Source organism: Monodelphis domestica, chromosome 1 (genome assembly GCF_027887165.1).
Source record: "Monodelphis domestica isolate mMonDom1 chromosome 1, mMonDom1.pri, whole genome shotgun sequence".
In the NCBI taxonomy this organism is placed as follows: domain Eukaryota; kingdom Metazoa; phylum Chordata; class Mammalia; order Didelphimorphia; family Didelphidae; genus Monodelphis; species Monodelphis domestica.
Window position 1 is genome coordinate 95924146 of NC_077227.1, and position 24064 is coordinate 95948209.

At 35.5% G+C, this 24064-nt stretch overlaps 1 protein-coding gene across 2 annotated transcripts in view; it reads left to right on the top strand.

The window, feature by feature from the left end:
* RAB11FIP2 (RAB11 family interacting protein 2) overlaps positions 1-24064 on the top strand; it is an 84621-nt gene that overhangs the window by 14261 nt on the left and 46296 nt on the right. Inside the window, exon 4 of one of the 2 annotated variants that reach the window (XR_008913095.1) lies at positions 11490-11776. The exons of the other annotated variant lie outside the window; for it this stretch is intronic. The gene's annotated coding sequence lies outside the window, so the exon portion shown is untranslated. The remainder of the gene's footprint in view (positions 1-11489; positions 11777-24064) is intronic. 2 annotated transcript variants of the gene reach the window in all.

The following is a 24064-nucleotide window of genomic DNA, read 5'->3' on the forward strand; positions in this document are numbered from 1 at the left end:
ATTGCATTATCTGTTATCCATGTTTGAACTCTGATGTACAGAAAGGTCCACCAAACAGAATTGATACTAAAGATTTGGAGGGAATGTATACTTTTTCTTTCTTGAGAAAGACTAGGTAGTTCACTATGGTTTTAAAAATTGTAGTCTTTATAGTGAGAACGTGATATTCTAAAAACACTTATTTTATCATAGTATTGCCACTTCATTGCTTTTAAAATTTTTATTTCCTTTACATATTAAGTCTCCTTTCATCAAATCCTAAAGGATCTGTAAACAACATAAGCTAGATTTGTAAAAATAAATTTAAAAAATCATAGAATATTAATTCTAAAAAGGATTCATTTTATAGATGAGATAATTGAGGTTCATTAGGTGCAGTAATGTTTAACATTTACATATGTAATGAGTTGACATCATACATCTTAGAAAAGGAAAAGTTCTTGTAACTTCTAACTTAAGGTCTTCTAACTAATTCTAGGTTCTCTTTCTCTTACACTCTGATTCCTTTTCCCCTTTGCCTTTTTTTTCTGTTGTTTCTTATTGAAAAATTTGTTGCGAAATAGGACCAACATTAAAGGACTGAATAAATTTTGAGAAGCTTTAAATTCCAAGAAGTAAAAAAGAAAGGAAAGTAGTATGATAAAGTTTTTTAAATTGTAAAGGGTTAAACATTGTATGGCCCAGGTGAAATTAGTGTGTCACCAAATCTAGAATTGTGGGGCTATTTGCATCTAACCTAGTACAAAACCCTATTAAGAGCTTTGAAAGCAAGAATTCCACTTAACTAGATCTAGGCTAAGATAATGCAGAATTTTTCATTAAAAGTAAGGCTATTTTACAATATAGTTATGTTTTACGTAGATGAATTTGATTTTCTGTTATTATTTTCAGTAATGATACTGAATGTAGAATACTATAGGTTAATAAATTTGTTTGAAATCTATGAACCACTTCCAAAACTTGAGCAGAAGGAATTTTTTGCCTTTCAAGGAAAGAAGAACAAAAGGGGGAAAAAAAAGAAAACATGATACTGTAGGGCATTAGTTCTCAATCTCTGATTGAGGTCCAAATTAGGGTTGCTGACTACTGATAAAAGAATCTTAAAAGGATTTTCAAAATTCTAAGGCTACTCTAACAGTTTTGAGACAATGGTCCTTTTGGGGGAAAATATGGAAAAATGAAGACAGTGACTATTCCTTTCCATATTTCATCAGTTTCTTCTCCCTACCTTTCTAATGACTCCTCCTTTTTGATCCCTGTACTTTCTATTATTTTCTCCGCCATACTTCTGGGGATTTGGTATTTGAGACTTAGACTATCTTGCTTGCATCTAGTTGCTTCCTGGATGAGTAGCACTATTTCAATTTATAATTAGAAAATATAAAAACATAACAATAAAAAAAAACTGAAGGACATATCTAGTTTCAGTTAAGATTCCCCTCAAGTGCCATGTCCCATGCTTATAATTTTTCAAACTTTGTAGTGCAGCATGGCAAAATATATAGTCATAGTCTTTGTCTTAAAGATTATTATTTTTTAGAAATCATATTAAAATACATAACAGAAACACAGTATTATTGATAGTGTATGAAAGGTAGATTTATGAACCTAAGAATAAGATATGTAAGGGGAAAAAAGGGTTATTATATAAAAAGTTTGAACTGGATTATATTTAAAATAGGGTTGCCAGGAATTTAATTTATTTCAAAGAGATTTATTTATAATTTATTTACAAAATATAGAAAGAGTGACGTAAGAAAATCAGAGGATAGGGTAAGATAAACTAGCCTAAGCACTAAGTAATTTACTCCCATCCCCTGGCTCAACCCAGGCAGGGAGAGTTAGTCCTTAGCTGGCCTTGGCAAAGCTGAGGACCTGGGGAAGTCTCTCTCAAGATGTAGGTCTCTCCTGAGGCTAGTTTTTTTCCAGAAAATTTCCAGGAAAGGAGTCAACCTTTTCACTCACCACGTGTCAGTCCAAAGGAAGAGATTTAAGCCTCACCAGGAACAGGGTCTCAGGTCAACAGATTATTCTCCATTCTCAACTTCAAAGAATGACGAACTGTCTCTTACAGGAAATTCAATTCCAAGTAGAACTTCACGTAAAAACTGCCCTCAGGAAGTTGTAACTCCCTTTTAAAGACCCTTTATTTGTCTCACTTCCTGTGCCTTCCTCTAATTTTACATCTGCCTGTCACAGTTGAAGCTTTGTTTTAGGACTGTCCAGGGGCGGTCAGTTTAATTCTGATTTGCCACCCACTATTGCACACATGGGTCACAGACCTCCCTCACTCAAATGTGAATGGGGTATTTACACCTTTTGTGATTAAATCTAAAAATGGGCAGATCTTCCTACTCAACTTTAAGTAGGGTGTTTACACTTTTGGTGATTAAATCTAAAAATGGTCAGGGGTTACAATTTAATCTTCACAATCAGGGAAGAGTTAATTTCATTTTCATAATCAGGGAGAGTTAAATTTAATCTTCACAGATATAAGTCAAACTTTTTGGAAAATAACCTTGTATATACATTTAGAAATTATTTGCAAAAGTGAGGAAGACCTTTCTTTAAAAAATTTGTCTTTTATTCTTACCCATTTTCCTATCTTACCCCTCAAAGTGTCATTTTTAATTTAGTTGATTTTTCTTATATTAATGTGGTCTGTTCATTGTATGTTATGATTATATATTATGATTATGATGTGATGTATAATAACATCAAGATGTGTGCTTTGAATTGTTTTCTATTAATTTCAAAGGGTTAGCTGAGTCAGTCATATTTTTACTGATTCTTTTTTGTAACTAATGATATTCATTTGTGAAAATGTTTTGCCTTAGGGACTATAGAATGGAGTACCTTCTGCTTGAATTACCTGGTTCATAACTGAATTGAATGATAATAATAGCTAGCATTTATGTAGTGCTTTAAAATTTGGAAAATGCTTGATATATCCTATTTGATTCTCCCCAAATCCTATGCGGTAGGTGCTATTGTTATCCCCATTCTATAGATGAGAAAACTGAGGCTTAAAGAGTGACTGGCCCAAGGTCATGAAGCTAGATCTAATATGGGATTTGAACCCAGGTCTTCTTGACACTAAATCCAGTGTTCTATCAACTAGGCCCCCTAGTCTTAGCAGATACTAGCCATAACAAGAAAAGCAGAGGTTTATCTTAAGAGAAGGGTACAGTTTATTTTGCTAGCTAAAACTCTATATACTAGCCAATTTGATCACATTAAAAATAAATTTAAAGCATTTTCTAGTTTATCACTTCTTAGCCAGTAAAGTCTGTCAGAAAAAGAAAAAGACTTTAGATTATAGGATCATAAACTGAGAACTGGAAGGGACCTTGGAGGCCAGGGTGTCCAACACCATCATTTCATAGATGAGAAAATTGAAGAATAGAGGATAAGTGATTTCCTGAGGGGTCACATAGTTATAAGTTTCAGAGTAGTTAGTTGTGTCTGTTATCATGGCGTTGCATAGTAATGATACAAGTGATGCAGCAGAAATGGAGATTTCTTTGTCTAACTTGATATTACCCAAGTCACCTTTCTGGGTGTTGATGAAGGCAATGATAAGACTGTGGCATAACAGAGCTTGCCTTGGGATCAGAAACATGGGTTCAGGATGGCCTCTGATACATACCAGCTTGTGATTATTTGAAAGAGGGAATTTCTTCATCCTTTTGAACACCTTGAGGATAGGGGACCACCATTAGCCACTTTTTGCTTCCCTGGTCCTTGGTACCCTGCCTGCACATAGTAGGCTCTAGTACTTGCTAATGTTGATTGACTTATTGGAGTGCCCTATGCCAATTAAATCATAGGTTCACTTCTTATCTCAATCTTTCTCTCTTTTTTTAACCCTTACCTTCTTTCTTAGGATAAATACTATGTATTGGTTCTAAGACAAAAGAGTGGTAGGGGCTAGGCAGTGGTCATTAAGTGACTTGCCCAGGGTCACACAGTTAAGTATCTGAGGTCAGTTTTGAAACCAGGACCTCTCATCTCTAGACCTGGCTCTTGATCCACTGAGCTGCCTAGCTGCCCGACATGTCTCATGCTATTTCAACTGTTCAATGCTTTGTCAGTTAAGAAGATAGAAATACAGTGAAACACAAATTGATCCCATTATGTGAGAGGTCAGTTTGAACCCAAGACCTCCACACCTCTGGTCTCTGGTCTCCAGGCCTGGCTTTCTACCACTAAGGCACCTAACTGCCCTCATTAACCCTTTCTATTATGTGACATCCTTTTTTTTTTTAATTTTTATTTGGTCATTTCCAAACATTATTCATTGGAAACAAAGATCATTTTCTTTTCTTCCCCCCCACCCCCCCAACTCTCCCATAGCCCATGCGCAATTCCATTGGGTATCACATGTGTTCTTGATTCAAACCCATTTCCATGTTGTTGGTATTTGCATTAGAGTGTTCCTTTAGAGTCTCTCCTCAGTCATATCCCCTCCACCCCTGTAGTCAAGCAGTTGCTTTTCATCAGTGTTTTTACTCCCATAGTTTATCTTCTGCTTGTGGATAGTGTTTTTTAGATCCCTGCAGATTGTTCAGGATCACTGCATTGCCACTAATGGAGAAGTCCATTACCTTCTATTGTACCACAATGTATCAGTCTCTGTGTACAATGTTTTCTTGGTTCTGCTCCTTTCGCTCTGCATCACTTCCTGGAGGTTGTTCCAGTCTCCATGGAATTCCTCCACTTTATTATTCCTTTCAGCACAATAGTATTCCATCACCAACATATACCACAATTTGTTCAGCCATTCCCCAATTGAAGGGCATCCCCTCATTTTCCAATTTTTTGTCACCACAAAGAGCATGGCTATGAATATTTTTGTACATGTCTTTTTCCTTATTATCTCTTTGGGGTACAAGCCCAGCAGTGCTATGGCTGGATCAAAGGGCAGACAGTCTTTTAGCGCCCTTTGGGCATAGTTCCAAATTGCCCTCCAGAATGGCTGGATTAATTCACAACTCCACCAGCAATGAATTAGTGTTCCTACTTTGCCACATCCCCTCCAGCATTCATTACTTTCCATAGCTTTTATGTTAGCCAATCTGCTAGGTGTGAGGTGATACCTCAGAGTTGTTTTGATTTGCATCTCTCTGATTATAAGAGATGTAGAACACTTTTTCATGTGCTTATTAATAGTTTTGATTTCTTTGGCTGAGAACTGCCTGTTCATGTCCCTTGCCCATTTATCAATTGGAGAATGGCTTGATTTTTTTGTACAATTGATTTAGCTCTTTGTAAATTTGAGTAATTAAACCTTTGTCAGAGGTTTTTGTGAAGATTGTTTCCCAATTTGTTGCTACCCTTCTGATTTTAGTTACATCGGTTTTGTTTGTACAAAAACTTTTTAATTTGATGTAGTCAAAATTATTTATTTTACATTTTGTGACTCTTTCTAAGTCTTGGTTTTAAATAAAATCTTTCCCTTCCCAAAGGTCTGACATGTATACTATTCTGTGTTCACCTAATTTACTTATATTATGTTCAAGTCATTCACCCATTCTGAATTTATCTTGATGTGGGGTGTGAGGTGTTGATCCAAACCTAATCTCTCCCACACTGTCTTCCAATTTTCCCAGCAGTTTTTATCAAATAATGGATTTTTGTCCCAAAAGCTGGGGTCTTTGGGTTTGTCATAAACTGTCTTGCTGAGATCATTTACGCCAAGTCTATTCCACTGATCCTCCTTTCTGTCTCTTAGCCAGTACCAGATTGTTTTGGTGACCGCTGCTTTTTATAATATAGTCTGAGATCTGGGACTGCAAGTCCTCCTTCCTTTGCATTTTTTTTCATGATTTCCCTGGATATCCTTGATCTTTTGTTCTTCCAAATGAAACTTAGTTATGGTTTTTTCTAATTCAGTAAAGAAGTTTTTTGGTAGTTCAATGCGTATGGCACTAAATAAGTAAATTAATTTGGGTAGGATTGTCATTTTTATTATGTTAGCTCGTCCCACCCATGAGCAATCAATGTTTTTCCAATTGTTTAGATCTAGTTTTAGCTGTGTGGAAAGTGTTTTGTAGTTGAGTTCATATAGTTCCTGTGTTTGTCTCAGCAGATAGATTCCTAAGTATTTTATATTGTCTAGGGTGATTTTGAATGGTATTTTGCTTTCTAATTCTTGCTGCTGAAATGGGTTAGAGATACATAGAAATGCTGATGACTTATGCAGGTTTATTTTGTATCCTGCAACTTTGCTAAAGTTGTTGATTATTTCGAGTAACTTTTTGGTTGATTCTCTAGGATTCCTTAAGTAAACCATCGTATCATCTGCAAAGAGTGATAGCTTGGTCTCCTCGTTGCCAGTTTTAATACCTTCAATTTCTTTTTCTTCTCTAATTGCTAGTGTTTCTAGTACAATGTTAAATAATAGAGGTGATAGTGGGCATCCTTGTTTTACTCCTGATCTTATTGGAAAAGCTTCTAGTTTATCCCCATTGCAGATGATGTTTGCTGATGGTTTTAGATATATACTGTTTATTATTTTTAGGAAAGGCCCTTCTATTCCTATACTTTCTAGTGTTTTCAATAGGAATGAGTGTTGTATTTTATCAAAGGCTTTTTCTGCATCTATTGAGATAATCATGTGATTTTTGTCAGTTTGCTTGTTAATATGGTCAATTATGTGAATGGTTTTCCTAATATTGAACCATCCTTGCATTCCTCGTATGAATCCTGCCTGGTCATAGTGGATGACCCTTGTGATGACTTGCTGGAGTCTTTTTGCTAGTATCCTATTTAAGATTTTTGTGTCTATATTCATTAGGGAGATTGGTCTATAGTTTTCTTTCTCTGTTTTTGACCTGCCTGGCTTTGGGATCAGTACCATGTTTGTGTCGTAGAATGAATTTGGTACAACTCCTTCTTGGCCTATTCTGTCAAATAGTTTGTTTAATATTGGGATTAGTTGTTCTTTGAATGTTTGATAGAATTCATTTGTGAATCCATCTGGACCTGGGGATTTTTTCTTAGGGTGTTCTTTGATGGCTTGTTCAATTTCTTTTTCTGAAATGGGGTTGTTAAGCTAATTTATTTCTTCCTCTTTTAGTCTAGGCAATTTATATATTTTTAAGTATTCATCCATATCACCTAGATTGCCATATTTGTTGCCATATAATTGGGCATAGTAGTTTTTAATGATTGCCTTAATTTCCTCTTCATTAGAGGTGAGGTCTCCTTTTTCATCTTGGATACTATCAATTTGGTTTCTTTCTTTTTTTTAATTAGACTAGTACTTTGTCTATTTTATTTGTTTTTTCAAAGTACCAGCTTCTAGTCTTATTTATTAAAGCAATAGTTCTTTGACTTTCAATTTTATTAATTTCTCCTTTGAGTTTTAGGATCTCTAATTTAGTCTTCATCTGAGGATTTTTAATTTGTTCACTTTCTAATTTTTTAATTTTCATGCCCAATTTATTGACCTCTGCCCATCTTAATTTGTTAATATATGAACTCAAGGATATAAATTTCCCCCTGAGTACTGCTTTGGCTGCATCCCATAGGGTTTGAAAGGATGTCTCATCATTGTCATTTTCTTCAATGAAGTTATTGTTTCTATGATTTGTTCTTTAACTAACTGGTTTTGGAGAATTGTATTGTTTAATTTCGAATTGATTTTCGATTTACCTCTCCATGTTCCCTTACTAATTATTATTTTCATTGCATTGTGATCTGAGAAAGTTGCATTTATTATTTCTGTTCTTTTGCACTTGTTTGCAATGTTTTTATGCCCTAATACATGGTCAATTTTTGTGAATGTACCATGTGCTGCAGAAAAGAAGGTATATTCCTTTTTGTCCATATTTATTTTTCTCCACATGTCTACTAACTCTAATTTTTTCTAAGATTTCATTCACTTCTCTTACCTCTTTCTTATTTTTTTGTTTGATTTATGTAGTTCGGATAGAGGAAGGTTCAGGTCTCCCACTAGTATAGTTTTTCTATCTATTTCGTCCTTGAGTTCCTCTAGTTTCTCCTTTAGAAATTTGGATGCTATGCCATTTGGTGCATACATGTTGAGTACAGATATTTCCTCACTGTCTATACAGCCTTTTATCAGGATGTAATTACCTTCCCTATCTCTTTTAACTAGATTTATTTTTACTTTGGCTTTGTCGGATATCATGATTGTGACTCCTGCCTTCTTTTTGTCAATTGATGCCCAATAGATTTGGCTCCACCCTCTTACTTTCACCCTATGTGTATCTACCTTTCTCATCTGTGTTTCTTGTAGACAGCATATGGTAAGGTTTTGGACTCTAATCCACTCTGCTATTCGCTTGTGTTTTTTGGGTGAGTTCATTCCATTCACATTCAGAGTTATGATTACTAGCTGTGTATTTCCCAGCATTTTGATTTCTGTTCCTTTACCTGCCTTTTCTTCTTTCACTATTTCCTTCTACACCAATGTTTGCTTTTGAACAGTCCCCTTTGTTCCCACCCTTATTTTACTTCCCTTTCTACCCTCCTCCCTATTAACCCCCCCCCCCTTATTTTCCCTGTTAATTTCTAAAATTAACTCCCCGCTCTCTCTCTCTCTCTCTTGTACTGCTTCCCTCCCCACCAGACTGTTTGTTACCCTTCTACTCCCCTATATGGTGCAGATCTATTCTCTGCCCCCAATGGATTGGATTGTTTTTCCCTCTTTGAGTCACTTTCAAAGCACGTAAATGTTGAGTATTTCCTGTCTCTGACCTCTTTACCCTTCCAGTGTATTGATGTTCTCCCCCCTCCCACCATGAGCTTCTTTATGACATATAAATTTACCCCCATTTGTTTCTTTTCCCATTTCTTTTAATATTAACCTATTTTTAAGCTCTAGTTATATATATATATGTATATATATATATACATATATATGCATACATACTCATGCGTATGTATTTTTTCATGCATATATCAATATACCTATTTATGTCTTGTCCTTTTCATCCTATACAGTTTGTTGCTGTTCCCTCTAAGTATACTTTTTTTTTTTTGCTGCCCAGGTAATAACAACAGTTTTTAAGAGTTACCAATGACCTCTTTTCTTATAGGGATACATATCATTTTAACTTATTGAGTCTCTTAAAAATTTTTTTTGTTTTTGTTTTTCTTTTTCCCCCTCTTTCTTAATTACCTTTTGATGATTCTCTTGAGTTCTGTGCTTGGACATCAAATTTTCTGTTCAGGTCTGGTCTTTTCTTTATGAATTTTTGAAATTCTTCTATTTTGTTAAATGACCATACTTTCCCCTGTAAGAATATAGTCAGTTTTGCTGGGTAGTTGATTCTTGGTTGTAGACCTAATTCCCTTGCTTTCCTGAATATTGTATTCCATTCCTTTCTTTTTTTCAGTGTGGATGCAGCCAGATCCTGAGTTATCCTCACTGTGGTTCCTTGGTATCTGAATGACTTCTTCTTGGCAGCTTGTAATATCTTTTCTTTGGTCTGATAATTCTTGAATTTGACTATAACATTCCTGGGTGTTGTCAGTTGGGGATTAAGTACAGGAGGTGATCTATGGATTCTATCTCCACTTTTCTCTCTTATTCAAGGATTTCAGGGCAGTTTTCTTTAATAATTCCCTGTAGTATTATGTCCAGGCTTTTTCTTTTGTCATGGTCTTCTGGTAGACCAATAATTCTTAAATTGTCTCTCCTTGAATGATTTTCTAAATCCTCTGTTTTGTGAATGAGATGCTTCATATTTTCCTCAATTTTTTCATTCTTTTGGCTTTGTTTTATAGTGTCCTGCTGCCTTGTGAGGTAACTTAATTCTAGTTGTTGTATTCTGGTTCTTAAAGACTGAATTTCATCCTTAGTTTTTTGGTTGTCCTTTTCCTTTTGGTCAGATTTTCTTTGGAGGTCATCTTTCATCTTCTTCACCTCATCTTTCATCTGCTTTGCCTCATCTTTCATCTCCTTTGCCTCATTTTCCAGCTGGTTGATTTTGGCTTTCAAGACACTATTTTCTGTTTCCAGATGACTTATCTTAGTTTTTCAGTTCTTTTCCCAATTGTCTTCAGCCTCTCTTAATTGTGTTTTGAATTGCATTTTGAGTTCTTCCAAAGCCTGTATCCAATTCGCTGGGATTTCTGATTTTTCCTTTGCTGGGTCCTCCCCCTATGTTTCATTCACCCTTTGCTCATTGCCTGTGCAGAAGCTGTCTATTGTAATTTCTTTCTTTTTCTGTTGTTTGCTCGAGTTTACCCCTTCTTTGCTCCCCCTATTTGGCTATGCTCTTGCTCCTCTCATTTTGTTTTGGTTTTGGGGCTGTCAATCTCCCCTCTTGGAGCTTTGTCAGATCTCTTGGTACTGTCTCTAGGGCAGGAATGTTACCTTCCCTGTCCTCTGGAGGCTTTTGATTGGATTGAGTTCTACTGGGCTGGGCTGTATGTGGTATGAAGCTCTGAGGCTCTGAAGACTCCTGGAAGGCTGGGCCGCCCAGGCTCTCTCCAGTTCTCTCCAGCTGCTTCTCTGCTATCCGCAAGTGCCTTTGCCCACCTCCCTAAACTCTGAGGAGTTCTCATGGGATTAGATTTAACTGGATTGGTCTGGATGTGCCTCGAGGCAATGGTGAGACTGGAGACTGATGGAGGGACCCAGTCATGGCCTGTTTCTCCCTGGCTTCTTCCCCGCTGTCCAAGCTGGATGCTCTGAGCCCGGCGCCCCGCTGCTCACAAGGTAGACCGTGCAAACCAGCATCTTCGCTGGGTCAGAGGTTCCCGCTGCTGCTGGGGACTCAGCCCTCTGGGTTGTTGGGCAGGGGTCCTAAGACGTACCCTCTGCCTTCCCCTTAGCCCTGAGTATTCTCGGATTCCAGCTTTTGGGGGGCGTACCTTTTGATTTGAGTCCAGAAGGAGGGTTCCCCGCTTCTGTCCTGTTGTCCAGATTGAATTTTGGTGCCCTAGGAGCATTCAGTCTGTATCGGTTAAGGAAGGGTCTTCCACGAGGTCTGAACTTTTGCTGCTTGCTAAGCTGCCATCTTGACTCTGCCTCCTATGTGACATACTTTTAATATTTCAGATATTCTTTGGATTTTGTCACCTGAAAAATACTCTCCTGTTGTATGATATACTTAAAGATTGGATTGGGAAGTTGGAAATAAAGAACCCAGTAACTCACTGTTGATTTCTTTCTTAATCCTGTTTTATAGTTACCAGTGCATTTTTTACTGCTTTCCTTTAATCTTTCTGAGAGCCTCTTGGTTTTTTGTTCCATTGTTTTCCCAGTTCTTCCTGTGAAAACTGCACACGATTTATCAGGCTTTTGTTATGAATTTGAATATTAGCATGTTTTATTACCCAGCAATTGATGGATGATGAACTTTTTTCTCTATATCCTGCCGCTTTGCTGAAGTTTATTGTTTCCCTTGTATCTTTTAGCTAACTATAAGATTCTTTGAGAAAACTATTATTTCATCTGCAAAAAGTGTTAATTTTGTTTCCTCTTTGCTTATGTATATTGCCTCATCAAGGGGAGAAATCATTGTGGAAAGGGGGTCCATCTTCCTCATCACCACTAGCAACAACTGCTGACCAACTGCCACCCAAAGGCAGATGGGCACAGGAGCCCTAAGAGTGGCAGTGCTCCCCAAATCACTAGTCCAGCCTTCACAAACACCATCAGGAGAAGCAATTCCTATGAAGAAAGGGCCAGTCATTTCCACCAGCTGTCACTGATTGCCACTTGTGAAGCAGAGAAGTCAGCCTTGCTGAAGCAGCTGGGCACTCAGAGGGAGAGACAAGGGGCAGCATGTGTCAGGTAAGTCAAACCACCCCTCACCATTTTTCATCCAGACCTTGAAGGAGATGGTCCAGGACTCTGAACCCAAGAGCCTTGAGAGTAGCACTGCTTCCATCCCAGTCCCCTCAGCCATCATCCTGGGAAGCAGCCCTTGTGGAAAGGTTGCAGTCTGGTAACTGTTTCTATACAGAAAGGAAAGTTCTTACCTCCAAAGTCCTTGGCACTGTTAAACAGTTCAGCATAAGAAACTGATAAATGATTTTAGTAATGGAAATGACATTAAAGAGGCTGCACACTAAGGATCATGGGACTAGCTGAAACTTTTCATAGGTGCTATCTGCCATTAGAATAGGAGCTCCTTGAAGAACCAGGAGAACATTATACACAGAGACTGATACACTGTGGTACAATCGAATGTAATGGACTTCTTCATTAGTGGCAGCGCAGTGATCCTGAACAACTTGGAGGGATCTATGAGAAAGAACATTATCCACATTCTGAGGGAAATCTGTGGGAGTCAAAACACCAAAGAAAAACAACTGCTTGATTACATGGGTCAAGGGGGATATGATTGGGGATGGAGTCTCAAAATGATCATCCTAGTGCAAACATCAACATGGAAATAGATTATGATCAAGGACACATGTAATACACATTGGAATTGCTTGTTGGCTATGGGAAGGGCTAGGGGAGGGAGGGGAGGGAGGGAAAGAATATGATTCTTGTAACCAAGGAATAATGTTCTAAATTGACTAAATAAAATAAAATAAAAAAATATAAGCTCCTTGAGAGCAGGAAGTGCTTTAATTTTTTTTTTTTTTGGTATCCTTATCACTTAACTTGGTGCTTTGCACATAGTAAATGTTTAATAAATCTTCATTTCTTCTGGTATTGTTTTTTTTGGCACTCAGTAATGGTGATAATTCACATTTTTGCTTTACCTTCAGTTTATTTTAAAAGGACTCTAATTTATTATTACAGATTATGCTAGCTCTTGGTTTTAGATATATGCTACTTATCGTATTTGATTTATTTCTAAACTAATGTTTTTGGCAGAAATGGATGTTGTGTTTTGTCAAAGGTTTTTTCTACTTCTGTTTCTATGATATGATTTGTTGTTATTAATTTAGTCAGTTTCATTATAGTTTTCCTAATATTGATTCAGTTCTATAATTCTGTGTATATGATTGTAGTCAATAATGTTTGTCAGTGTTACTGGTCTCCTTTCTAATTTTTTTCATTGATATTCATTAGAGATATTAGTCTAGTTTTCTGACTTGACTCTTACTTATTTAGGTATCAAAACCATATTTTTGTCATAGAAGGTATGACACTTTTCCTTTTTTCTTCAAAGTTTATATAATGTTTGAATAGGTTGTTCTTTAAATATTTGATAAAATTTGCTTGTAAATCCATCTAGTCTTGCTTCCACTCCCTCCTTTGGCATTTTATGACTTGTTCAATTAATCTTTACAAGATGGAGTTTGAATTCTTTATTTCTTGTTCTGCTAATCTAGGAATTTTATATATTTATGAATATTCATCCATTTTTATTGGCATAGAGTTGTACTAATATTTTCTTTTTTCCTTTCTAAATGATTGTGAACTTTTTCATTTTTGATATTGATCATTTGGTTTTCTTTTTTTAAATCTTGTTAGTTAAAAGCTTTATAAAAAAAGTTATTTGTCCATTTAATTCCTTCCCTCCCCTAATAAAACAGCTTTTAGTTTTAGTCCCATTTTTCTGTTCATTGTTGTCGGTTTTTTGTTAATTTCTTTGTTTTTTTCAGGGTTTCTTTTTTGCTCTTTAGTGAGGGATTTTGTTTTCATTTTCGTTTTGTCTCTAGATACACACCCAATTATTGATTTTTTAAAATTAATTAAATTGCATATACATATACATTTTCATTTTAAGGACTTCTTTAGCAACATCCCCATAATTTGGTATGTTGTCTTATGAATGAAAATACTGTTTCTGTTATTGGCTCTCTAACTTCATACTTTGCCTCTAATTTTTTAAATTAAAAAAATGGAATTTACAATACTCTATAAAGAACTATGTAAATTACACAATCTGGGAGCTGAAAGGTGCCTTGGTAATTTAGTCCCAGTTCTTTCTCTTAGAGCTTGGGAAACTAAGTCCCCAGAAATATCAAATGGCTTGCCCAGTGCCACAGAGAGGAGAATGAGTTTTGAACAGTTTTTCTGACTACCTCCAGTGTTCTTACCATTGTAATACACTAAATTATAGAATTAGACTCTCATTTGAACTTCAGAGGCCATCATCAAGAAATGGTCATCTGTCCTTTGTTTTAGGAAATCAAATGTAATGTTTTTTAAAACGTGGTTTAAGATCTCCTCTAAGACCTCATTACCTGCCAAGATAATGTGTTTAGTTTTTTGATAGCTCCTACTTGTTAGGAAGTTTTCCCTTATTTTTAGGAATCTATTTTGCTGGAGGTACATTGTTCTTAGTCTGCCTTCTTGGGCCAACCAGAGTAAGTTTCATTAGCAAGTTAACAGCCCTTCAGATAACTTGAAGGCAATTATAGTATCGGCCTACACTCTCCACCTGAGCCTCTTCTATAACTTCAAGACCTACTGCATATGGCTGAAGCTGTGCATATAAATGAACCCCTACTGACCCTGATATGTATGTACTCTATCTCTTGACTCTTGCCCTATGACTCAGACTTTAGATGTCTCCCTGCCTCCATCCACCCCACCCCCCCAAATAAAAAAAAATCTAAAAAAAGTGAAAGTGGAAGCAGAAGAGATCTTTTGCTATAGGCAGGCCAACTGCCAAAATTTTGATTTGATTTAAGGTAACTGAAACTGCAGAAATTGAAACCACCAAAAAGGGGACCCTACTATATATTCTGACTAGGAAAAGACACTATGGGATTTTTAACTCTTGTTCTAGAAACTAGTGCCTTACTTATGTAGCCTGAAACTATGTCAGTCTTTGGAGCTAACATCACACTTTGGACTCATATCTTTGAATTTATTGAATTAATTGAATTTATTGAATATATAATTATTGAATCATTGAATTTACATTTGGTTAAAACACTAGATATTTTTCACAGCAACAGTCATCTAGCTTCATATTCCCTTTTTACTTGTAAAGTTTATTTATTTGTTTTGGACCCAAGGTTTAAAACATTTATTTCTATTCCATGTTATTAAGTTTGGGCAGTGTTAAAATCTTTCAAGATTTTTTTTAACCTGTCATCCAACATGTGAGCTATTTCTCCATCCCCGTTTTGTCATTTGCATATTTGACAAACTTACTCTTTCATCCAAATTATTGATAAAAAGAATAAGTAGCATAGGAACAGGGACAAATCCTTGATTTATTCCATTATAGACATCCTATTATGTTGATCTATAAAGAAATATTAATAAACCTAAAAAGTGTCTAGATCAAATAGTAGTCTTAATAATGGAGATCCTTGTTTTACATCTCTTATTAAAAAGGTCTCTTAAGTTTCTATTTGATGTGTAATGTTGGTACTTGGTTTTAGATATAATACCCTATAAAACATAGGTTTGTTCTATATTTTTTAGTGTTTCCAATAGATAGGTTATTAGAAAGTAATATGTATCTTGTCAAATGCTCCTTCTGCATCCATTGATACAATACAATTTTATTGTAGTTTATAATTGTGTATTATGCTGATAGTTTTCCTATTATTGAACCTACTCTATATTTCTGGTAGCTGGCTAACCTACCCATAGTATAATCTTTGTGTTATATTGCTACATTCAGTTTGATAATACTTTGTTTATTAATTTTTTTAAAAAATCTTGCTTTGTATTCTAAGAATTCTAGTTGATCATGTGACTAAGATGTATATTTCTTTGTGACTTTATAGATTTTTGGAGTCTTTCTTTTCTTTTGAGTGTTTTAAATGGCCTTGTTTAATAGTTCTTTAGGGCATTATTCATTCTTGTAGTTTTACTTCTTGAACTTGGACTTTGTGTTAGGGCCCAGACCTGTGTGCTTCTGGAGGGATTATATAGGATTAATTTGGTCCTCATTTGTTTTCTCTGGGTTCCTACTGTTGTTTCTCTAGGGCTGTAATGGTGAACCTATGGTACACATGCCAGAAAGGACACTCAGGGTCTTCTCTGTGGGCATGCCTGCAGTTGCCTGCCAGAGTTTCTTACTTAATTGCTAGAAAGCTAGAGGGACTCAATAGCTGTTGCCCTCTTCCTCTCCTTCCTCCCTCCCCTGTCTGGGGTAGGTGGGGAGCCCCCTGGATAAGGTGGAGGGTATGTGGTGTGGCACTTGGTCTGGGGTGTGGTGTGGCACTTGGTCTGGAGTGGGGTGTGGCACTTGGTCTGGAGTGGGGTGTGGCACTTGGTATGGGGCGGGGGAGAGGGGCAGGCATTCAGTCTCTAAAAGGTTTGCCATTGCTGCTGTAGGGATTCAGTCCTTTTTTTTTAACCAAATGTCTTATGGGAAGCTTGGGCCTTGTAAAGATTAAAAATTAGGGGGGAACTGAGGCAGGTAGAAATTAGTTTCTCTCTGCAAGGAGTATTATATTTTTATGAGGTTTATTAAAGATTAAGGATTAAAGAAAATACAGGATAAGAAAGCACGTGACTAGGCCAGAGAGAGGCCTAGACACAACCTCACCTACATTATGAAAAGAGCCACATCTGCTTGCAAGTGGAAAACAGGGAAGAAAAGAGAGACACAAAAGCCTTTGCAATCAGGTTAAATACCCCATCTCCTCGGCCCAGGTGAGGTTTTCAGTGAGATTACAAAGCATTCTGGGGAAGTGGAGCAAGGGCTTCTGGGGATTGAAGTCCTGGATTCGAGTCCATGACTTATAGACTTAAAGCCTATGACTTATAGACTTAAAATTTGCTGAAATGAGTATGATTTTTAGTTCAAATCTGAATTCTAGCCTCCTGGTCTGAATTTTTGTGAATTTTTCTGACCATCCTTTCCCTCTAGTATGGTTAGCAGTTTTTATGAATTTGTGTTTTCATTAAAGAGTATAAGGTGCAATGTAAATAAAAAATAAAACATACAGACTTAGCTGAAAGATGTTCCATTATATTAACTAAGTTATGGCCTTGCAGAAGCATTGAGAAAATGCACAGTTCACCTGCTTCACAATATGGATGACTGGATATGGAATATTGCATATGCCATAAAACAAAATCTATATTGGTTCATTTTGCTGAATTATTTTTTTCTCCTTTAAACTTTGTTTCATGAGTTGGCTTACTGAGAATGAGGAGTGGATTTTCTTCAGAAATGTGATGTCAAAATGAAAGCTGTGAATACAAAGAAAATAATTTTTAAAATAAAATGTTATGAGGTAGGATGAGGGAGAAATAAGTTCAATTGGGAATTATTCATAGTAAGTTTGAGTTGTTTGTAGTATAAGGGACATCTCATTACTTAGAGATTACTTAGAGTTGTAGAACTTCTGGGAGATGATTTACCTAGAGGATTTTGCTTTGGGAAATTCTATTTTTGAATTCTATTTTTGGTCTGGATAGGGCATATATCTGCTTAAATGTGGTTAAGTAATTTCTTAGATTCTTGATAACTTTAACGTGACTATCTTAAGGTGATTTTTACCTTGTAAATAGTCTTGAATATTATTATAGTATTTGGCTTTCTAATACCCTCCTCCAACAGGATTGTTTACTTGGATATACATTTCTCTTTGCAATTTACATTGATTGATTATGGCTTCCAAATGAATTAATTTTGTCTGCTTAAATAGTCTTTTGCTCACAGAAATATAGAGGCCCTGTCTTTTGTTCACAGTAGTATAGAGGCCACAGAAACAAAATTTTTAACTGTCCCTTTGATAAGTTATATTTCCATAAGTCAAACTGACATTTCTCCCTTCTTAAGTTATAATTGATGTCTGTATATACTTTTTAGATAATGTGAGTTGGTAATCTAGAATGTGTCCAGGATTCATATTTAAACAGGTTTAAAAATTTTAAAACATTGTCATTTTACCAAGAAATATTTTAACTGTTAATTTAAAGTAATGTGTCTTTAACATTTGTGTGAAAATGTTGTCTAAATCTATTCTATTAATTGAAATTAAAAATTAGGCAAACTTTATCCCAAATCTTATTTTCATAGAATATTAATAGATTTTTGTATTATAATGCTAACTTAACAGATTTTTTTTAAAAGACAATAGATATTTCTTTGGGCATATTGGTTTCAGAAAGAAATAAAAAAAACTTATTAATACTGTTGTATAAGACTAAAAACACAGTATAATTTTAATTAATAATTATTTTTCTCTTACAATCCAAGCCTATGTGAAGAATTATTTAACTTTTTTCTTTGTCTTATGAGCAGAACTAATAGGAAATCAATCATTAAGAAAAAATTTTAGCCACATTAAAAACCAAAAAACCCTTGTCAGATATGATGATGCTTAAGAAAAAGAAAACATTAATCCATTAATGTCCAGGGATTTACAAAATGTAGCCAATGAAATGATGACTAATACCATTAGCTATTCAATGTAGTTCCCTTAACAGTAACCGGAACTTTTATGCATAAAGTCCCTGGACACTACTTGAAAGTTTTATTCTTTGTCATCCTAAAGCTCATTATAATAACTCTTCATTAATTGCTCTGTTTCCCAGTGGGTTAATTTGCTGAAGACCAACCATTCTATCCTTCTGCAAATGCAAATTGATATCTATATTCTTCAAAATTGAAAGGAAAACAAAGCTTTCTAACAAAAAAAGTCAAACTTTGTTGAGTTATTTTGCTCAGAGAAAAAGAAAGAAAAACCAAAAAAAAAATCCACAAAACTACTGTAGTCTAATAAACTGATGTGAAAATTTCTCAATTTACAGCACTTGACAGGTGCTAAAAGAAAAGCATCTTTAATTTTAATGTGTTGTTAGGACCTCTTTAGAGAGACTCTACAAGTTATTAACAAGGTCCTCTGAGACAGGAGACGGGTAATTAACAAGACCTATGGAGATATAGTTTAGGTAATTAACGAGCTCTTATGCACTGGACACTGGATAACACATAGAGAGTCCAATAGTTAAAGTGAACAGGTTGTTACGATATGATCAGATGTAGGAAGCAAGCTCTTCTCAGGTCTCAGATAAGACTTGTAAAAAATGCTTCATAAATTGATAATCCTTTGAAACAGGAACAATGATTCTTATAAATCAGTATCTCTCTTAAAACTTTTTCAGTAGAATTTAATTTTGATTTGGTTTCTAAGGGGAGTAGGGGAGCCTATTACATATGTTAGTCTTAGTCTTTTTGGGAAAAATAAAAAAAAAAATTCCCATTTGTTTTATATGTTGTTGGCCGTCTCTGTAGCTGGCAGGATTATCTTCTTTTGGATTTTAATTGTGCACAATAATTCTTTACAGTACAATATCCGTACTGAATAATGATTGTTATAATTCCAGCTTAGATTCTGATTTGATGTAAAAGTACTTTGGGGAGTTTGGGGTCACAAAGAATTGGAATAATAATAGCAAGATGTTTGAGGCTAGAGTTGGGTAGAGGATATTACCCCTGAATGAAATAGTAAAGCAGGAGTTTTTCAGTTTCGAAATATGATCTGCAACTTAAGTGCATAGGAGGCATATATCTGGATTTATTTTAGATAAACCTATTGCTATTTTATTCTATGCCAGCCTGGTATATCTAAGTGTCCAATTTCATATCTATTTTTTTTTCCTCATTGCATTTGTGGAAACAACCTGACTCTTGTGGAGGGAGTGAACCAGTGGTCTGTGAAGATTGGATTTGGCTCTCCCCCATTGTAACAATGAAGGTACTTAGCTCTTCCTTGATTGTGAAGATTAAATTGTAATCCCCTGTCTATTTTTAGATTTTAATCCCCAAAGTGTAAACATAGTATTTAAAGATGAATATGGAGATCTACCCATTTGGGATTTTAACCACAAAGGTCTGTGACCCGTGTGAAAGAGTGGGCAGTCCTGGAGTGGAGTGTCAGCTGTGATTGGTAGACATAAAATTTAGGGGAAGTGACACAAGAGAAAAAGGTCTTTAAAAGTGGAAACAGAGACACACAGAGGAGAGACACTCAGACTTGGAGTAAAAGGACTCTTGGACTTAAGAGTGTCACTTGGAGTAAGGACACTTGGAGTTGAAGAGAGACACTTGGAGTGGAGCCTGCTGGGGTTGAGGCTGATAAAAGAATCTGCTGATTGAACTGGCAATGTGGTGAGTGTAAAGGCTGACTTCTTTCCTCGCCCTTTCTGGAGGCATGAGCCTCTGGGAAAAGCCCATCGTCTTGAGACTCCTTTCCCCTAGCTGGGGCCTTAGAATTTCTATCTGGCTCAGAGGAAGCTGGAGTGCTCTCTGTCTCTCTGTCTCTGCCTCTCGCCTTTTCTCTCTTCCTTTCCTCTATTGTAAAATAAACTACCATAAATTCCATTTTACTTTAGTAATTTATTTTTGGGATTTAGAAATTAAATATTCAGTCCAACCATAAAATTCACCAATCTGGTGACCACAAAGGGACTGCCCAGTCTTTCACAGGTGGGTCACAGACCTCCCACTCAGTGGTTTTTGTGGTTAAAATGTGGTAGATCTCCATACTCAACTTTAAGTACTGTGTTTACACTTTGGGGATTCAAATCAAAAGATAGACAGGGGATTACAATTTAATCTTCATAATCAAGGAAGAGCTAAGTACCTTCATTGTTATGATCAGGGGAGCGCCAAATCCAATCTTCACAGTTCTGTACCTAAAGAAGGGGCTATGGATATTTAATTTACAATATTCAGGTTATTCAAGCTTTTCTTTTGAGACTCCACTGCCCCCTCCCCCCCACCAATGTTTAATTATAATCTACTTTTAAGCTAGTTTTATACAAATAGAAATAGCTCAACAATTTAGGCATGTGTAAATCTTTAAGTGATATTTTGTAATCTATCTTATTTAGGATTTATCTGTATTTTGTTTTTTAATTGGATTTTCATTTTTAAATGCTTCCCTCTCATCCTTTCCACACTCAGTTTTTGTCCTCTTAGTTTTTTGTCCTTTAGTTTTTCCCATTCTCCATTCTTTTCTGTTCTATTTTTTCCATGTCCTAATTTTTAAATTTTACTGTTATCAGTATTTTTTACATTATCTTCTTTGCTAAACATATATCCTTCCTACCTCCCCTACTTTGAGCTATCACTTATATTAAAGAATTTTAAAAATAGAAATGATATAAGATCAACATTCTTTGTCTGATAGTGTACAACATTCTGTACCTATTTTACAACTTTTGTGGAAATGAGAAATGAATTTCCTTAATTTTTCTTTAGGAGTAAGCTTGTTCATTAAAGTATTCAAGTTTTTTTTTTCTTTTTCATTTACATTGTAGGTTTTCTGTATCTTCTTTCCCTGGTTCTGCTTGATTTACCCTACATCAGTATATTTATGTTTTCCCATGCTTCTCTGAATCCTTGTCATCTTTTCTTATTCTGGAATAATATGTTCATATACTGTGTATTGTTTAGCTATTCTCCTGGTGTCAAATACTTTGTTCCTAGTTTTTTTTATTACCATAAATAAGTGCTGCTATTCATATTTTGCTATGAATGATATCTTTCTATCTTTATAGTATGGATATTTTGGACATTTTAAAAACCTAATTACAAATTGCTTTATAGTATAGTTGGACCAATTCAGAACTTTAGGAAGTGTTTCATTGGACTTGCTTTTTCAGAGCTCCTTTTTCAGAGCTCAGTTAGCTCTTTCCAAATAGTTTGTCATCTATGCTAATTTTCTGGGTGAATGGTAAAATCTTAGTTGTTTTGATTTGCATTTCTCCTATTACTGGTAATTTGAAACACTCATATAGTTATTAATATTTTGAAATTATTTTGAGAACTATTCATATTTTTTGACAACTAAACTTAACAGTTGGTAAGTGATTTTTAATTTTCTTTATCTGTTAGGTTCCTATATATCTTATATGAAACACTTTATCTGATGCAAAGATTTATTCACTCTACACTTTCCCTTATACTAGACAGTTTATATTCATGCAGAAGCATTCTAGATTCATAAAGTAGAAATTATTTTATCTTTTGTGAACACATCTATTTAATTGAATAAAGCATTCATTAAGCATTTACTTTATGCCCTATATTAAACACTAGGGAAAAAAAATTAAAACACTTCCTGCTCTCAAGGAGCTCCTATTCTAATGGCAGACATCATGTATGGAAGGTTTCAGCTAGTCCCATGATCCTTAGTGTGCAGCCTCTTTAATGTCATTTCCATTCCTAAAATCATTTATCAGTTTCTTGTGCTGAACTGTTTAACAGTGCCAAGGACTTTGGTGGTAAGAACTTTCCTTTCTGTATAGAAACAGTTACCAGATTGCAACCTTTCCACAAGGGCTGCTTTCCAGGATGATGGCTGAGGGGACTGGGACTCAAGGCTCTTGGGTTCAAGCTCTGGACCATTTCCTTCAAGGTCTAGGTTAAAAGTGGTGAGGGTGGTTTGACTTGCCTGACACGTGCTGTCCCTTTTCTCTCCCTCTGAGTGCCCAGCTGCTTAAGTCAGGTTGGCTTGTCTGCTTCACACGTGGTAATCAGTGACAGCTGGTGGAAATGACTGGCTCTTTCTTCATAGGAATTGCTTCTCCTGATGGTGTTTGTGAAAGCTGGACTAGAAGGAAGATTAGTGATTTGGGGAGCACTGCTACTCTCATCTCAGTAGGACCCCTTTCCTCAATTGTTCCTCCCCTTGATGATGGATGGAAGTAAATGTGGTGATTTGGAAGACATTGCTTTTCCCAAGGCTCAGGATCCTTAAATTGTCTCTATCAGGATCCAAAAGAAGATTCATTTTAGTGATAGCAGTGATTTGTCTTGCTTGGCATGTACTGCATCCATCTCTTATTTAAGAGCTTTCCTCCTAGTTATAACTAAAAGATGACTAATCTTGCTTTCCTTGCCATTTTAAACTTAGAGTTAAATTTAAACATTATAATCTATTTTAGTAGGAAAACTAAAATCTTTGTCACAGATAATCAGCCTGAATTGGTAATTCTAGCTAATAAGAGATATTTACTATTATATGTTCAAATTAAGTGTATTTTCTTTTAACTGCATGCATACATATGCTTACTTCCCACCCCACCAATCTACTTTCCTCATTCTAATGCTTTTCAAATATTCGAATGCTGTTTTACTGACATTCACATTTAGTTCAATTCAAAGAAGCATTCCTTGTTTTTTTTTTCTGCATTATTAACAGTTGGTAATTGCTTTTTCATAAGTTAAATTCAGCTAAAATCATAGAATGGTGGGCCATCTGGGTGGTTCAGTGGATTGAGAGGTCTAGAGACAGGAGGCCCTAGGTTCAAATTTGGCCTTAAGACACTTCCTACCTGTGTGGCTCTGGGCAAGTCACTTAACTCCTATTGCCTAGCCCTTAATGCTCTTCTGCCTTAGTACCAATACATAATATTGATTCTAAGATGGAAGGTAAGGGTTTTAAAAAAAATAGAATGCTACAAAAATGGTTTATTTTAAAAAGATTGAAAACATACATAAAGATTAGTGCTATATTGTGTATCCTTCCTATCCTTTGCTAATGCTTATTTATACCAAAGATCTTAAATTTGAAGATGTTTTGCTTATGATAAATTAGGCTCTTTTCTCTTCCATATTTTGTATTCTTCACAACTTTTTTCATGATTAAGATCTTAGCTATCAAAGTAATACAGAATTCTATATGCTTTTCAATCTCTTATTCAGTTTTGTGTTTTCATACTGATAAATGTTTTCTTCCTATAAGCAAACTTATTGATAAGGTAGAAGGTAAAATAGCAAGTGATTATTGAATTATTATTACATAAGAAATTTTGTCAACACATTAATTGTGAAATTAATTTTTAAAATTAATTTGTTGAATTGGAGAAAATAAAAAAAGTAAGAATTTCAATTGATTAGGGCTACATTCGTTAGTGTTGTGATTTATACTTTGAAAAAAAAATTTGCTAGGGGGCATCTGGGTAGCTCAGTGGATTGAGAGCCAGACCTAGAGAAGGGAAGTCCTAGGTTCAAAACTGCACTCAGACACTTCCTAGATGTGTGACCCTGGGCAAGTCACTTAACCCCCATTGCCTAGCCCTTACCACTCTTCTGCCTTGGAGCCAATACACAGTATTGACTCCAAGATGGAAGTTAAGGGTTTAAAAAAAAAAAACAGAGAGAAATTTGCTATTAGTAATACAGATTGAGAATGATAGTGAAATTCCTCATTAGTTTAGCATTTTGGAAATATTTCATGTAGTTAA